We start from the raw sequence: 17,349 nt of genomic DNA, 5'->3' as shown, positions 1-17,349 counted from the left end.
CCCAACACCACTTATTGAAGAGGCTGTCTTTTCTCCACTGTATATTCTAAGTGTCCATCAACCGATGAATGGATAAAGAAGATGTGGCACATATATACAATGGAATACTACTCAGCCATAAAAATAAATGAAATTGAGTTATTTGTAGTGAGGTGGATGAACCTAGAGTCTGTCATACAGAGTGAAGTAAGTCAGAAAGAGAAAGACAAATACCATATGCTAACACATATATATGGAATCTAAGAAAAAAAAAGGTCATTAAGAACCTAGGGGTAATATGGGAATAAAGACACAGACCTACTAGAGAATGGACTTGAAGATATGGAGAGGGGGAAGGGTAAGCTGTGACAAAGTGAGAGAGTGGCTTGGACGTATATACACTACCAAACATAAAATAGATAGCTAGTGGGAAGCAGCCACATAGCACAGGGAGATCAACTCTGTGCTTTGTGACCACCTAGAGAGGTGGGATAGGGAGGGTGGGAGGGAGGGAGATGCAAGAGGGAAGAGATATGGGAACATATGTATATGTATAAATGATTCACTTTGTTATAAAGCAGAAACTAACACACCATTGTAAAGCAATTATACTCCAATAAAGATGTTAAAAAATTTTTATTGGGGTATAGTTGATCCACAATGCTGTGTTAGTTTCAGGTGTAGAGCAAAGTGAATCAGTTATAAATATACATATACCCACTCTTTTTACATTCTTTTCCCATATAGACCATTACAGAGTATTGAGTAGAGTTCCCTGTGCTCTATGGTAGGTTCTTATATAGTTATCTATTTTATATATGGTAGTATGTATATGTCAATCCCAATCTCCCAGTTTATTCCTCATCCCCTTATCCCCCAGTAACCGTGTTTGTTTTCTACATCTGTGACTCTACTTCTGTTTCATAACTAAGCTCCTTTGTGGCTATTTTTAGCTTCCACATATAAGTGATATTGTGTGATATTTGTCTTTCTGTGTCTGACTTACTTCACTCAGTTTGATAATCTCTAGGTCCATCCATATTGCTGCAAATGGCATTATTTTGTTCTTTCTTATGGCTGAGTAATGTTCCATTGTATATATGTACCACATCTTTACCCATTCCTCTGTTGATGGACATTTAGGTTGCTTCCATGTCCTGGCTATTGAAACTGTGCTTCAGTGAATATTGGGGTGCATGTATCTTTTCGAATTACGGTTTTCTCCTGGTATATGCCTAGGAGTGGGATTCCTGGGTCATATGGTAGTTCTACTTTTAGTTTTCTAAGGAACGTCCATACTATTCTCCATAGTGGCTGTATCAATTTACATTCCCACCAACAGTGCAAGAGGGTACACTTTTCTCCACACCCTCTCCAGCATTTATTGTTTGTAGAGTTTTTAATAATGGCCATTCTGACCAGTGTGAGGTGATACCTCATTGTAGTTTTGATTTGCATTTCTCTAATAATTAGCGATGTTAAGCATCTTTTCATGTGCCTTTTGGTCATCTGTATGTCTTCTTTGGAGAAATGTCTATTTAGATCTTCCCACCATTTTTTGATTGGGTCGTTTGTTTTTTTTTGAAATTGAGCTGCACTGAGCTGTTTGTATAGTTTGAAGATTAATTCCTTGTCGATTGCTTTGTTTACAAATATTTTCTCCCATTCTGAGGGTTTTCTTTTCTTGTTGTTTATGGTTTCCTTTGCAGTGCAAAAACTTTTAAGTTTGCTTAGATCCCATTTGTTTATTTTTGTTTTTATTTTCATTACTCTAGGAGGTGGATCAAAAAGATCTTCCTGCTATTTCTGTCAAAGAGTATTCTGCCTATGTTTTCCTCTAAGAACTTTACAGTGTCTAGCCTTATACTTTAATCCATTTTGAGTTTATTTTTGTATATGGTGTTACGGAGTCTTGTAATTTCACTATTTTACATATAGCTGTTCAGTTTTCCCAACACAACTTATTGAAGAGGCTCTCTTTTCTCCACTGTATATTCTTGCCTCCTTTGACAGAGATTAGATGATGATAGATACATGTGTTTATCTCTAGACTTTCTATCCTGGTCCTCTGATCTACATTTCTGTTTTTGTGCCAGTACCATACTCATACTGTCTTGATTACTGTAGCTTTGTAGCATAGTCTGAAATCAGGGAGTCTGTTTCCTCGAGCTCTGTTTTTCTTTCTCAGGATTGCTTTGGCTATTCGGGGTCTTTTGTGTTTCCATACAAATGTGAAATTTTTTGTTCTACTTCTGTGAAAAATGCCATTGGTAGTTTGATAGGGATTGCATTGTATCAGTAGATTGCTTTGGGTAATATAGACATTTTCACAATATTTATTCTTCCAATCCAAGAACATGGTATATCTCTGCATCTGTTTGTGTCATCTTTTATTTTTTTATCGGTACTTATAGTTTTCTGATCCAGGTCTTTTGCCTCCTTAAGTAGGTTTATTCTTAGGTATTTTTTTCTTTTTGTTGTGATGGTAAATAGGATTGTTTCCTTGATTTCTCTTCCTGATCTTTCACTGTTAGTGTACAAGTATGCAAGAGACATTTCTGTATTAATATTGTATCCTGCAACTTTAGCAAATTCATTGATGAGCTCTAGGAGTTTTCTGGCTGCATCTTTAGCATTTTCTATGTATAGTATGTCATCTGCAAACACTGACAGTTTTATTTCTTCTTTTCCAATTTGAATTCCTTTTACTTCTTGTTGTTCTCTGAATGCTGTGGCTAGGACTTCCAAAGTTATATTGAATAATAGTAACAAGAGTGGACATCCTTCTTTTGTTCCTGATCTTAGAGGAAATGCTTTCAGTTTTACACCATTGAGAATGATATTTGCTGAGGATTTGTTGAATATGGCCTTTATTATGTTGAGGTAGGTTCCTTCTATGCCCACTTTCTGAAGAGTTTTTATCATAAATGGGTGTTAAATTTTGGCAAAATCTTTTTCTGAATATACTGAGTTGATCAAATGGTTTTTATTCTTCAATTTGTTAATATGGTGTATCACACGATTGATTTGCGTATATTGAAGAATCCTTGCATCCCTGGGATTAATCCCACTTCACCATTTTGTATGATCCTTTTAATGAGTTGGATTCTGTTTGCTAGTATTTTGTTGAGGGTTTTTGCATCTATGTTCCTCAGTGATATTGGCCTATAATTTTGTGTGTGTGTGTGTGGTATCTTTGTCTGTCTTTGGTGTCAGTGAGATTGTGACCTCATAGAATGAGCTTGAGAGTGTTTCTTCCTCTGTAATTTTTTGGAAGAGTTTGAGAAGGATAGCTGTTAGCTCTTCTGTAAATATTTGATAGAATTTCCTATGAAGGCATCTGTTCCTGGACTTTCATTTGTTGAAAGATTTTGAATCACAGTTTCAATTTCATTTCTTGTGTTTGGTCTGTTCGTATTTTCTATTCCTTCCTGGTTCAGTCATGGAAGGTTGTATCATTCTAAGAATTTGTCCATTTGCTTCAGGTTTTCCAATTTATGGGCGTATAGTTGCTTGTAGTAGTCTCTTATGATCCTTTGTATTTCTGCAGTGTCATTTGTAACTTCTCCTTTTTCATTTCTAATTTTATTGATTTGAGTCCTCTCCCTTCTTTTCTTGATGAGTCTGGCTAATGGTTTATCAATTTTGTTTATGTTCTCAAAGAACCAGCTTTTAGTTTCATTGATCTTTGCTATTGTTTTTTTTGTCTTTATTTCATTTATTTCTACTCTGATCTTTATGATTTCTTTCCTTCTACTAACTTTGCATTTTGTTTGTTCTTCTTTCTCTAATTGCTCTTGGTGTAAGGTTAGGTTGTTTGTTTGAGATTTCTCTTGTTTCTTGAGGTAAGATTGTATTGCTATAAAAATCCCTCTTAGAACTGCTTTTCCTGCATCCCACAAGTTTTGGATTGTCGTGTTTTCATTGTCATTTGTCTCTAGGTATTTTTTGTTTTTCTCTTTGATTTTTTCAGTGATCCATTGGTTATTTAGTAACATATATTTTAGCCTCCATGTGCTTGCATTTTTTACAGACTTTTTCCTGTAATTGATTTCTAATCAAATACCGTTGTGGTCAGAAAACATACTTGATATGATTTCAATTTTCTTAAGTTTTCTGAGGCTTGATTTGTGTTCCAGGATGTGATCCATCCTGGAGAGTGTTCCATGTACACTTGATAAGGAAGTGTATTCTGCTGCTTTAGGATGGAAAGTTGTATAAATGTTAATTAAGTCTATGTGGTCTGATATGTTATTTAAGGCTTGTGTTTCCTTATTAATTTTTTCTCTGGATGACCTGTCCATTGGTATAAGAAAGGTGTTAAAGTCCCCCAATATTTTTTTGTTACCATTGATTTTGCCTTTTATGGCTGTTATCCTTTGCCTTATATATTGATGTGCTCCTTTATTTACAATTGTTTTGTCTTTTTCTTGGATAGATCCCTTGATCATTATACAATCTCCTTCCTTGTCTCTTGTAACAGTCTTTATTTTAAAGTCTATTTTGTGTGATATGAGTATTGCTACTCCAGCTTTCTTTTGATTTTCATTAGCATGGAGTATCTTTTTCCATCCTCTCATGTTCAGTCTGTATGTTTCCCTAGGTCTGAAGTGGTTCTCCTGAAGATAGCATATATATGGGTATTGTTTCTGTATCCATTCAGCCAGTCTATGTCTTTTGGTTGGAGCATTTATTCCATTTATATTGAAGGTAATTATTGATATGTATGTTCCTATTTCCATCTTCTTAATTGTTTTGGGTTTGTTCTTATAGGTCTTTTTTCTGTCCTTCCTCTTTTGTTCTCTTCTCTTTTGTTTCCTGCCTAGAAAAGGTCCTTTAGCAATTGTTGTAAAGCTGGTTTGGTGGTGCTGAATTCTCTTAGTTTTGCTTGCCTGTAAAGCTTTTGATTTCTCCTTTGAGTCTGAATGAAATCTTTGCTTGGTAGAGTAATCTTGGTTTTAATTTTTTCCCTTTCATCAATTAAAATATACCCTGCCACTCCCTTTTAGCCTGTAGAGTTTCTGCTGAAAAATCAGCTTTATGCAGATTCCCTTGTGTGTTATTTGTTGCTTTTCCCTTGCTGCTTTTAATATTTTTTCTTTGTATCTCACTTTTGTTAGTTTGATTGATATGTGTCTCGGTGTGTTCCTCCTTGGTTTCATCCTGTAAGGGACTCTCTGTGCTTCCTGGAGTTGGGTGACTATTTCCTTTCCCATGTTATGGAAGTTTTCCAGTACAATCTCTTCCAATATTTTCTCAGGCCGTTTCTTCTTCTTGGACCCTGATAATTCGAATTTTGGTGTGTTTAATGTTGCCCCAGATATCTCTGAGACTGTCCTCATTTCTTTTCATTCTTTTTTCTTTATTCTGTTCTGCAGCAGAGATTTCCACCATTTTGTCTTTCGGGTCACTTATCCGTTCTTCTGCTTCAGTTATTCTCATATTGCTTCCTTCTAGTGTATTTTTTTCATTTCAGTTATTGTATTGTTCATCTCTGTTTGTTCTTTAGTTATTCTAGGTCTTTGTTACACTTTTCTTGTATCTTCCTGATCCCTATCTCCATTCTTTTTCTGAGGTCTTGGATCATGTTTACTATCATTACTCTGAATTCTTTTTCAAGTAGATTGCCTATCTCCTTTTCATTTATTTGTTCTTGTAGGTTTTTATCTTGCACCTTCGTCTTCAAAATATTTATTTGTCATCTCATTTTGTCAGATTTACTGTGTTTGAGGTCTCCTTTCTACAGGATCGTATTTCCTCTTTCTTCTGGTGTCTGACCCCTGGTGGGTGAGGTTGGTCCAGAGGCTTGTGCCGTTACCCCTTGAAAGCAGGTTTAATTGGTGTTGTAGAGAAAAGAGCCTGCCTTAGGTATTGAGTTGAGCCTCCCCTTTGCTCTGCAGTTGTCACTGCCCTGTCAGGGGTGGGGTCTGCTCCCTGTTTGTTGGAGTAGAGGCCCCCAGATCTGTTTCTTAGCTGAGATTCTTATATGCAGTGTGAGGTAGGCAGGATTGGAGCACTCCCAGTGGGAGAGAAGTCACTGAGTATCCCTCCTCTGGAGCTGTTCACCTGTGAATGTGCTCTGTTGTGTTCCCTTTCGCCTGTTGTGTGGGCTCACAAAGTACACTGCTGTTTGCGTTGCTCTCAGTCCTGCCTTAACTGTGGGTATGCTAGCAATTAGACCTGGTGACTTTCAGGCATTGTTTCACAAGGTCACTATCACAGATTCACTGAGGTCAGGTCCCAGGACTACAGTAGTTGTGCACCTGGACCCAGTGTCAGAGCTATGGAGGAAGCCCAGGTACTGGTCTGGTGCAACTCCTGTGGGTCTGTGCCCACAAAGCCCACAGCTGCTAAGCCAGACCCGTCTGAGCTGCCGAAGCACTTCCTGTCCTTTGGGATGTTTTGCAGGCATCGAATTTAGGAAGCTGTCAACAGAGGTGTGACTCCACAGTTTGTGCAGCTGTGAGCAAAGATTTCAGCTCTTCTTTCTTAGTCACACAGCTCATGGGGCTCAACTGTGGTTTCAGCACCTCTTCTGGGCATATTTCCTAGTGGACGTAGCTATCTGTGCCCTCCCAAGGCAGTGCATGCAGGTCCCAGCACCCACTGGTGGATTTCCTAGTGGGGATGGTATCCATGCACTTCTGGGACAGCAGTTCAGGTTCTGGGACCCACTGATGTATTTCCGAGTCATGGAAGCTCTCTGCACCCTCCCTGGGCAGTGTGGGCAAGTCCTGGGGCCTGCTGGTGGGATTCCTAGAGGCAGGAGTTTTCCACACCCTTCCTGGTCAGTGGAGGAGGATCCTGTGGCCTGCTGGCAGAATTACTAGTGGCTGGAGCTGTCTGCACCCTTCTATGGCAGCAAGGATGGGTCCTGTGGCCCGCTGGTGGAATTCCTAGTGGGTGAAGCTCTCTGTGCCCTCCTGGGACATCAGGGCAGGTCCTGGCACCCACTGGCAGATTTCCTAGTAGCAAGAACTATTTGCATGTTCCCAGTACAGCAGGGCAGGTCCTGGCACCCACTGATGGATTTCCCAGTCACTGAATCTCTCTGTGACCTCCTGGGATAGCATGGGCAAGTCCTGGGGACTGCTAGTGGAATTCCTAATGGTCAAAGCTGTCTGTACCCTTCTGGGTCACCGGAGGCAGGTCCTGGGGCCCACTGGCTGATTATCTATTTAACTATAGCAGTTTGTACATGTCAATCCCAAACTTCCAGTCTATCCCTCCCCCCCACCCTTCCCCCTGATCCCCCACCCTTCCCTCCAGTAACCATAAGTTTATTCTCTAAGTCTGTGAGTCTGTTTCTGTTTTGTAAATAAGTTCATTTGTATTATTTTTTTCTAGATTCTGCATATAAACGATATCATATGATATTTGTCTTTCTCTTTCTGACTTACTTAGTATGATAATCCCCAGGTCCATCCATGTTGCTGCAAATGGCATTATTTCATTCTTTCGAATGGCTGAGTAATATTCCATTGTATATATGTACCGCATCTTCTTTATCCATTCATCTGTTAATGGACATTTAGATAGCTTTCATGTATTGACTATTGTAAACAGTGCTGCAATGAACATTGGGGAGCATGTGCATGTATCTTTTCAAGTTAGTGTTTCCATTTTCTTTGGATAAACCACCCAAGAGTTGAATTGCTGAATCATGTGGTAGTTCTATTTTTGGCTTTTTGAGCAACCTTCATAACGTTTTTCACAGTGGCTGCACCAATTTACATTCCCACTAACAGCATTCTAGAGCGCTCTATTCTCCACATCCTCTCCAACACTTGTTATTTGTGGTCTTTTTCATAATAACCATTCTGACAGGTGTGAGATGATATCTCATTGTGGTTTAGATTTGCATTTCTCTGATGATTAGTAATGTTGAGCATCTTTTAATGTACCTGTTGACCATCTATATTCTCTGGAAAAATATGTATTCAGGCCTTCTGGCCATTTATTAGTTGGATTGTTTGGTTTTTTGATATTGAGTTGCATGAGATGTTTATTTATTTTGGAAATAAACCCATTATCAGTCATGTCATTTGCAAATATTTTTTCCCATTCATAGTTTGGCTTTTTGTTTTGTCAGTGGTTTCCTGTGCTATGGAAAAAGCTTTTAAATTTAACTAGGTCCCATTTATTTAGTTTTTCTTTTCTTTTCTTTGCCTTGGGAGACAGGTCCAAAAAAATTATTGGTATGATTTATGTCAAAGAGTGTTCTGCCTATGTTTTCTTCTAGGAACTTTATGGTTTCCAGTCTTACATTTAGGTCTGTAACTCATCTTGAGGGTTTTTTTTTTTTTTGTGCATGGTGTAAGAAAATGTTCCAATTTCATTCTTTTAAATATAGCTGTCTAGTTTCCCCAGCACCACTTGTTGAAGAGACTGTCTTTCCACATTGTATATTCTTACCTCCTTTGTTATCGACTAATTGACCATAAGTGCATGGGTTTATTTTTGGCTCTTTATTTTGTTCCATTGATCTATGTGTCTGCTTTTGTGCCAGTACCATGCTGTTTTGATAATTGTAGCTTTGTAATATAGTCTGAACTCAGGGAGAATGATACCCCTAGTTCTGTTCTTCTTTCTCAAGATTGCTTTTGCTATTTGGTGTCTTTTTTTTCACACAAATTTTAGAATTATTATTTCTGGTTCTGTGATAAATGCCATTGGTATTTTGATAGGGATTGTACTGAATCTGTAGATTGCCTTTGGTAGTATGGTCATTTTAACAATATTAATTCTTCCAATCCATGAACACCGTGTATCTTTCCATCTGTTTGTGTCATTTTTAATTTTGTTCATTCATGTCTTATAGTTTTCTCATGTCAGGTTTTGCACATCTTCAGTTTGATTTATTCCTAGATATTTTATTCTTTTTGATGCAATTATAAATGGGATCATTTTCATAATTTCTCTTTCTCATAGTTCATTGTTAGTGTATAGAAATGCAACAAATTTCTGTATATTAATTTTTTATCTTACAACTTTATTGAATTCATTGATGATCTCTAATAGTATTTTGGTGGTGCCTTTTGGATTTTCTATGTATTATATCATGTCATCTGCAAACAATGATGATTTTACTTCTTCCTTTCCAATTTGGATTCCTTTTATTTATTTTTCTTGTTTGATTGTTAAGGCTTCCAATACTATGTTGAATAAAAGTTGCGAGAGTGGACATTCTTGTCTTGTTCCTGATCTTGGAGGAAACGCTTTCAGCTTCTCATTGTTAAGATGATGTTTCCTGTGAGCTTATCATATATGGCCTTTATTATGACAAAGTATGTTGTTTCTATACCTACATTTTTATTATAAATGAATATTGAATTTTGTCAGAAGCTTTTTCTGCATCTTTTGATGTGACCATATCATTTTTATCCTTCCTTTTGTTAATGTAGTGTATCACATTGATTGATTTGTGGATATTGAACCATTCTTGCATTCCTCCAATAAATCCCACTTGTTCATGTTGTATAATCCTTTTCGTGTATTGTTGAATTTGATTTGCTAATATTTTTTGTGGAATTTTGCATCTATATTTGTCAGTGATATTGGCCTGTAATTTTCTCCTTTTGTGATAAGTTTGGTTTTGGTATCAGGATGTTTCTGGCCCTGTAGAATGAGTTTGGAAACATTCTTTCCTTTGCAACTTTTTGGAATAGTTTGAGAAGGATAGATGTTAACTCTTCTCAAAGTGTTTGGCAGAATTCACCTGTGAGGCCATCTGGTCCTGGACATTTTTTCATGGAGAGATATTTTATTATTCAATTTCATTCCTGTTAATTGTTCTGTTCATGTCCTATATTTCTTCTTGGTTCAGTGTTGGGAGATTGTACATTTCTAGGAATTTGTCCATATCTTCTAGGTTGTCCATTTTATTGGTATATAGTTGTTTATAGTAATCTCTTTTGATCCTTTGTATTTCTGTGGTGTTGGTTGTAACTTCATTTTCATTTCTGATTTTATTGATTTGAGCTCTCTTTTTTCTTAATGAGTCTGGCTAAAGGTTTATCAGTTCTGTTCATCTTTTCAAATAACCAACTCTTAGTTCCATTAATCTATTCTGGGTTTTTTTTTTGGTGTCTATTTCATTTATTTCTGCTCTGGTCTTTATGATTTCTTTCTTTCTACAAACTTTAGGCTTTGTTTTTTCTTCATTTTCTAGTCATTTAGGTGTAAAGTTAGGTTGTTTGGGTCTTTTCTTCTTTCTTGAGAAGGCCTGTATCATTATACACTTCCCTCTTAAAACTGCTTTTGCTGCATCTCACAGATTTTGGATTGTTGTGTTTTCATTTTCTTTTGTCACCTGGTCCAGGTGGTGCTGGGGCTACTGCCAGCTTACTGGTAGGCATAACTTGGCCTGGGGTCACTGGCTTCAGGGCACTGGGGGTCCTGAAGCTGGTGTTTGCTCATTGGTGGTTGGGGCTGAATTCCATGGGTCACTGGCTGAGGGGCCCAACGTGTCCCAGAGCTGGTGCTTGACTGCTCTTTGTTAGGAATGAGGTCAGGGTGGGGGTTCCATGGCTGGTGCTTGTCTGCTGGTGGGTGTGCTGGGTCCTGCCAGGGCATGCTGTATGGCTGTGGTGTTCCTGGGGCTGGTGTCTGTCCATGGGCGGGTTTTCATTGGCTTATTTTTTATTTCAGCAGAAAAGCACTTAGTTTACAACCATTAATTATGATGTTAACTGTAGAATTTTTGTGATGTTCTATATCAAGTTGAGGAAGTTCCCATCTATTTCTACCTTATTGAGAGTTTCTATCAAGAATATGTGTTAGGGCTTCCCTGGTGGCACAGTGGTTGAGAGTCCACCTGCCAATGCAGGGGACACGGGTTCGTGCCCCGGTCCGGGAAGATCCCACATGCCGCGGAGCAGCTAGGTCCGTGAGCCATGGCCACTGAGCCTGTGCGTCTGGAGACTGTGCTCCACAATGGGAGAGGCCACGACAGTGAAAGGCCCGCGTACCACAAAAAAAAAAGTATATGCGTTAGATTTTGTCAAATGCTTTTTCTGAATATATTTATATAATCACATGACTTTTCTACTTTATCCTCTTGATGTGACAGATTACATTCACTAATTCTCATATGCTGAGGCAAACTTGCATACCTGCAAGAAATCTCATTTGATCATGGTGTATAACTTTTTATAAATTGTTGGACTCAATTTACTAATATTTTGTTAAGGACATTTGTGTCTAAGTTTATGAGAGATATTCATCTGTAGTTTTTGTTTCTTTTAATAAAAGAAAATATTTGGTATCAGTGTAATGCTGGCCTCAAAGAATGAGTTAGTAAGTATTCCCTCTGCATCTATTTTCTGTAAGATATTGTAAAGAATTGGTGTAATTTCTTCTTTAAATGTTTGGTTTTATTCACTAGTGTAACAATTGGGCCTTGTGCTTTCTGATTTTGAAGTTTTTTAAGTATTGATTAAAATTTTTAAAAAGATATTGGCCTATTATCTATCTATTTGTTTATTGAAGTATAGTTGATGTACAAAATTATGCTAGGTTCAGGTGTAAAACATAATGTTTTGACATTTAACTACGTTACAAAATGATGACCATGATAAGTCGAGTAACCATACAAAATTATTCCAGTATTACTGACTATATTCCTTATGTTGTATATAACATCCCTGTGACTTATTTTATAACTCCAGTATGTACCTCTTAATCGCCTTCCCCTATTTCATCCAACCCTCCACTTCCCTCCCCTCTGGCAACCACCAGTCTGTTTTCTGTATTTATGAGTCTGTTCCATTTTGTTATATTTGTTCATTTGTTTTGTGTTTTTTAGATTCCACATATGAGTGAAATACAGATTTTTGTCTTTTTCTTTCTGACTTATTTCACTTAGCATAATACCCACTAGATCCACCTGTGTTGTCACTAATAGCAAGATTTCATTCCATTTTATGGCTGAGTAATATTCCATTGAGTAATATACTATATCTTCTTTATCCATTAATCTATTGATTATGTTGCTAATCATAGGTTACCTTCCATATCTAGGCTTAGGTTGCTTCCATATCTTGGCTCTTGTAAATAATGCTGCAATTAACATAATGGTACATGTATTTTTTCAAATAAGTGTTTCTGTTTTCTTTGGGTAAATACCCAGAAGTGGTATTGCTGCCTTGTAGGAAGACCTATTTTTAATTTTTTGAAGAATGTCCATACTGTTTTCCATAGTGGCTGCACGAATTTACATTCCCACTGATGGTTCACGAAGGTTCCCTTTTCTATACATCCTTGCCAACTTATTATTTGTTGTATTTTTGACAATAGCTATTCTGACAGGTGTGAAGTGATAGCTCATGGTTTTGATTAGTGTTTCTTTAATGATTAGTGATGTTGAGCATCTTTTCATGTGTCTGTTGGCCATTTGTATGTCTTCTTCAGAGAAATGTCTATTTGGGTCCTTTGCCCATTTTAAAATCCTGTTTTTTAATGTTTTTATTTTTGATATTTAGTTGTGTGTTTTCTATTTATTTTTGTTATTAACCCCATATCAAATATATCATTGGCAAATAGCTTCTCCCATTCAGTAGATTGCCTTTTCATTTAGTTGATGGTTATCTTTGCTGTGGAAAACCTTTTAAGCTTGATGTAGTCCCATTTGTTTATTTTCACTTTTTTTGCTTTCAGTAATTTGTGTCTTTCTAGGAAGTTTTCCATTTCACTTATGTTATCAAATTTGCAAACATAGTAATTTTCAATATTTCTTTATTAGTTTTTAATGTTTATAGGATCAGTAATAATGGCCCCTCTTTCATTTATGATATTAGTAATTTAATTATCTCATTTTTTTCTTAGTTAGGCAGGTTAGAAGTTTCATAAATTTAATAGACCTTTTCCAATAATCGGGTTTTGGTTTCATTGATTTTCTGTTTTCAATTTCACTGATTTTTGCTGTAATTTTATTATTACTTTTATTCTGCTTTCTTTGGATTTAATTTGATTTTCCTTTTTTTAGTTTCCTAAGATGAAAGCTTGAATAATTCATTTTATGTCTTTCTCTTTTGTAATTACTAATACAATTTCATAGATTTCCCTCTAAGTCCTGCAGTCATCACACTTCACAGATTTTGATAAATTGTATTTTCATTTTCATTCAGTTCAAAATACTTTAAATTTATCTTGAAATTCTTTTTGATCCACGTGTTATGTAAAAGTATGCTATTTAATGTCTATATGCGGCTGCTTTCCAAGTATCTTTCTATTATAATTTCTAGTGTATTTTCATTGGGATCTGAGAGCATACTTTGTATGATTTTTAGTCCTTTAAATTTGTAACAGCATGTTTTATGGACCAGAATGTGGTCAGTCTTGGAGAATGTTCAAAGTAATTTGAGAAGAATGTGTATTCTTCTGTTGTTGAATGAAGAATTTGTAAATGTAAACTAGATCTAGTTGATTGATGGTGCTATTCAGTTCAACTCTGTCCTTACTGATTTTCTGCCTGCTGGATCTGTCAATTACTGATAGATGGGTGTTGAAATCTCCAACTATAAGAGTGGATTAGTTTTTTTCTACTTGAAGTTCTATTAGCTTTTGTGTCATGTATGTTGGTGCTTTGTTTTTAGGCACATTCACCTTAAGAATTAAGACTTCCATGGAGAATTGACCCCTTTATCATCATGCAGTGCCTTCTTTATTCCTAAGAATTTTCCTTGCTCTGAAGTCTGTTTTGTCTGAAGTTAAGAAAACTTTGGCTTTCTTTTGATTGGTATTAGCGTGATATGTCTTTTTCCATCCCTTTATATTAAAGCTATATGTGTCTTTAAATTTAAAGTTGGTTTCTTATGAATAACATATAATTAGGTGTTTTTAATACACTCTGATAGTCTCTGCCTTTTAATTGGTATATTTAGACCATTGACATTTAAAGTGATTATTGATATAGTGGGATTAATACCTATTGTATTTGTAGCTTTTTTCTTTTTTTGTAGCTTTTTTCTATTCACTGTCCTCGTTTTTTGTGTCTGCTTTTGATTCCTACTCTTTTTCTGCCTCTGATTTTAACTGAGCATTGTACATGAATCCATTTTATCTTCTCTTTTAGCATTCCAATTATATTCTTATTTTGCTATTTTTTGTGGTTGCCCTAGAGTTTGCAATATACATTTATGACTAATCCAAGTCCATTCTCAAATAATACTACATCCAAAATTTTACAGTTAGTGCAATTACCTTATAACAGAATATTCCCAATTCCTCTCTTCTCTCCCTTACAATATTGCCATCATTCATTTTTGCCTATCCGTATGTTATAAGTTGCCAAGTGCATCATTGGTATTACTATTTTGAACATACTGCTAACTGCTAAATCAATTAAAAATGAAGAAAATAAAAGATTTCATTTTACCTTCATTTATTCCTTGTCTAATGCTCTTCCTTTCTTTATATAGTTCCAGATTTTAGATATATACCATTCTCCTTCTTTCTGAAGAACTTCTTTTAACATTTTCTGCATGGCTAGTCTACTAGTAAAAAATCCCCTCAATTTTTGTTTGTCTAACAAATCTTTATTTCTCCTTTACTTTTGAAGGATAATGCCATGGAGTAAAGAATTATTGGTTGGTGTTTTTCTTTTCTTTCAACACTTTAAAAATTACACTTCACTGTCTTCTTGCTTGCTGGTTTTTGGAGAAAAAGCCTATATAACTCTTGTCCTTGCTCCTCTATAAGTATGGCTTTATCCACCTACTTCTTTAATTTATGATTTTCTATTTGTTTTTGATTTTCTCTAGTTTGAATAAGATAGGCCTAGTTATAGTTATACATACAGTTGACCCTTGAACAGCGTGGGGGTTATGGGTATGACTCCCCACACATAGTTGAAAATATGGATAAAACTTTATAGTCAGCTTTCTGTATCCCTGTTTCTGCATCAATGGATTCAACCAACAACAGATCATGTAGTACTGCAGTATTTATTGAAAAAAGTCCACATATAAGTGTACCTGTGCAGTTCAAACCCATGTTCTTCAAAGGTCAACTCTGTGTGTGTATACACACACACACACACACACACACACACACACATATATATATATATATATATATATAGTACTTCTTGTTTTCTGAGCTCCCTGGATCTATAATTTGGTGTCTACAATAATAATTTCATTATTACTTTAAATATGTCTTCTCTCTCTGTCTTTCTTTCTTCTCTTTCTGATATTTCCATGAAACATATGTTACAACACTTGTAGTTTTCCCACAGTTCTTTGATATTTTGTTCCATCTTCTTCATTCTTTTTTCTCTTTGATTTTAAGTTTTCAAAGTCCATATTGACCTTTCTTCATGTTCACTTATTCTTTCTTGTTTGTTTCCAGTCTATAGATGATCATATCAAAGGCATACATCATTTTGTTGCAGTTTTTAAAAACTTTCTAGCATTTCATTTTGCATGTTTCTTGAGTTCCCATCTCTTTGCCAACATCAGTTCACCTTTTGTTGCATGTTGTCTACTTTGTCTATTAGTATCCTTAGCATATGAATCATGGTTATTTTTAATTCTCAGTCTGATAATTGTTAAATCTCTGCCATATCTGAGTCTGGTTCTGATGTTTGCTCTGTCTGTTTAAACTGTTTTTTGTTTGTTTGTTTTTGGTTTTGTTTTGTCTTTTATTGTGTCTTGTGATTTTATTTTTTTCTTGTATTACGCAGGCCTCTCACTGCTGTGGCCTCTCCCATTGCAGAGCACAGGCTCCGGACATGCAGGCTCAGCAGCTATGGCTCACGGGCCCAGCCGCTCCGCATCATGTGGGATCCTCCCATACCGGGGCATGAACCCATGTCCCCTGCATCAGCAGGCAGACTCTCAACCACTGCACCACCAGAGAAGCCCTCTTGTGATGTTTTGTTGCAAGCTGGACAAGATGTACTGGATAAAGGAATTTAGATAAATAGGCCTTTTAGTGTGAGGTTTTATTTTTATCTGGGTGGTTGCTAGCCTGTGTTTAATGTTTGCTATCTCTGTAGGTGTAAGAAGCTAAAATTGTCTCTATTTTCCTTGTTTTTTTCTCCTGTGGACCATGGGTTTCCCTAGAGCCTACTTCTTAAATATTGTCTAGACATGGAGATCTGTCAGAGGTATCTAGAGTTAGATTTTTCCCTTCTCCAGGTCAGTTAGTTTCCAGTAAAACTCCAGTCAGTTGGGCTCTGGTAATATAGTCTCCCTGAGGTCATTTTTCATTAGAAGAACAGAATGCTCTGGGTGTATTTAAAAATGGCTACATTCCCCCTCTTCTAGCCAAAAGTACTAGGGGATTTTTCTCTGATCTTCACTATGAGGACCTGGTAGATCTCCTGGAGGTAAAACACCTAAAATTATGGGGGACCCTCTAAGACTGGCCCTCCCTGGCATTTTTAACTCTCAAGCTTGTCTACTTTGAGCCTTTGGCAATTACAGTTTAAGTTTTCTGCCTTGGTATTGGCTCTAATAGTAAAATTCTTTTTCTAGGCCTCTGTTCTAGTAAGCTGTAAGTCTGTATATTCAACATCTTTCATTATGGTTTTAACTTACATTCCCCTGATGGATACTGATACTAAACATATTTTCATGTGTTTATTGGCTATTTGTATATAATTCATTAGAGAAGGGTTGATTCAGATCCTTTTGCCTATTTTTTAATTGGGCTATTTGCCTTTTAAGTAATGAGTTGTGTTTTAATTTTCAGAGTATTCATTTTTCACTTCTTTTGTTAAATTTATTCCTAAATATTGTATTTCTTTTGATATTATGTAAATTAATAGTCATTTCAATTTCATTGTGTTATTTTTAGGTGTTTATAGAAATACAATTATTTTATATAATGATTTTGTATTCTACAACCTTGTTGATCTACTTTATTAATTCAATAGCTTTTAAAATTGAATTCCTTAAGATTTTCTATATACAATATCATGTGATACATGAGTAGAGATAGTTTTATGTCTTCCTTTCCAATCTCATAGCTTTTTATTTTATTTACTTCACTAATTCCTATAACTTGAACCTCCAGTACACTTTTCAACAGAGGTGGCAATAGCAGGCATCCTTTTCTTTTTCATGATCTTAGGGGCAAAGCATTAATTATGATGTTCTGTGAGATTTTGTATATGCCCTTTATCAGGTGAAGTTCCCTTTATTCCCAGTTGTGGAGTAGTTTTTTACTAAGAAAGAGTGTTGTATTTTGTCAAATTTTTTTGCTTCTATTGATATGATAATATGGTTTGGACCCTTTATTCTATTAATATGGTATATTACATTAATTGATTTTCTATGTTAAGCCATTCTTGAATTATTCAGATAAATCTCAATTGGCCATGGTGTATATTGCTTTTTATATGTAGCTGAATTTTATTTGCTA

The 17,349-nt window shown here is 35.9% G+C and overlaps 1 protein-coding gene across 1 annotated transcript in view; it reads left to right on the top strand.

Moving 5' to 3' along the window:
• Nucleotides 1-17,349, top strand: part of DACH2 (dachshund family transcription factor 2) — a 615,381-nt gene that overhangs the window by 311,476 nt on the left and 286,556 nt on the right. The window lies entirely within an intron of this gene.

The sequence above is a fragment of the Globicephala melas genome, chromosome X (genome assembly GCF_963455315.2).
Source record: "Globicephala melas chromosome X, mGloMel1.2, whole genome shotgun sequence".
Taxonomy (NCBI): Eukaryota; Metazoa; Chordata; class Mammalia; order Artiodactyla; family Delphinidae; genus Globicephala; species Globicephala melas.
This window is presented reverse-complemented; position numbering and strand designations above follow the sequence as displayed.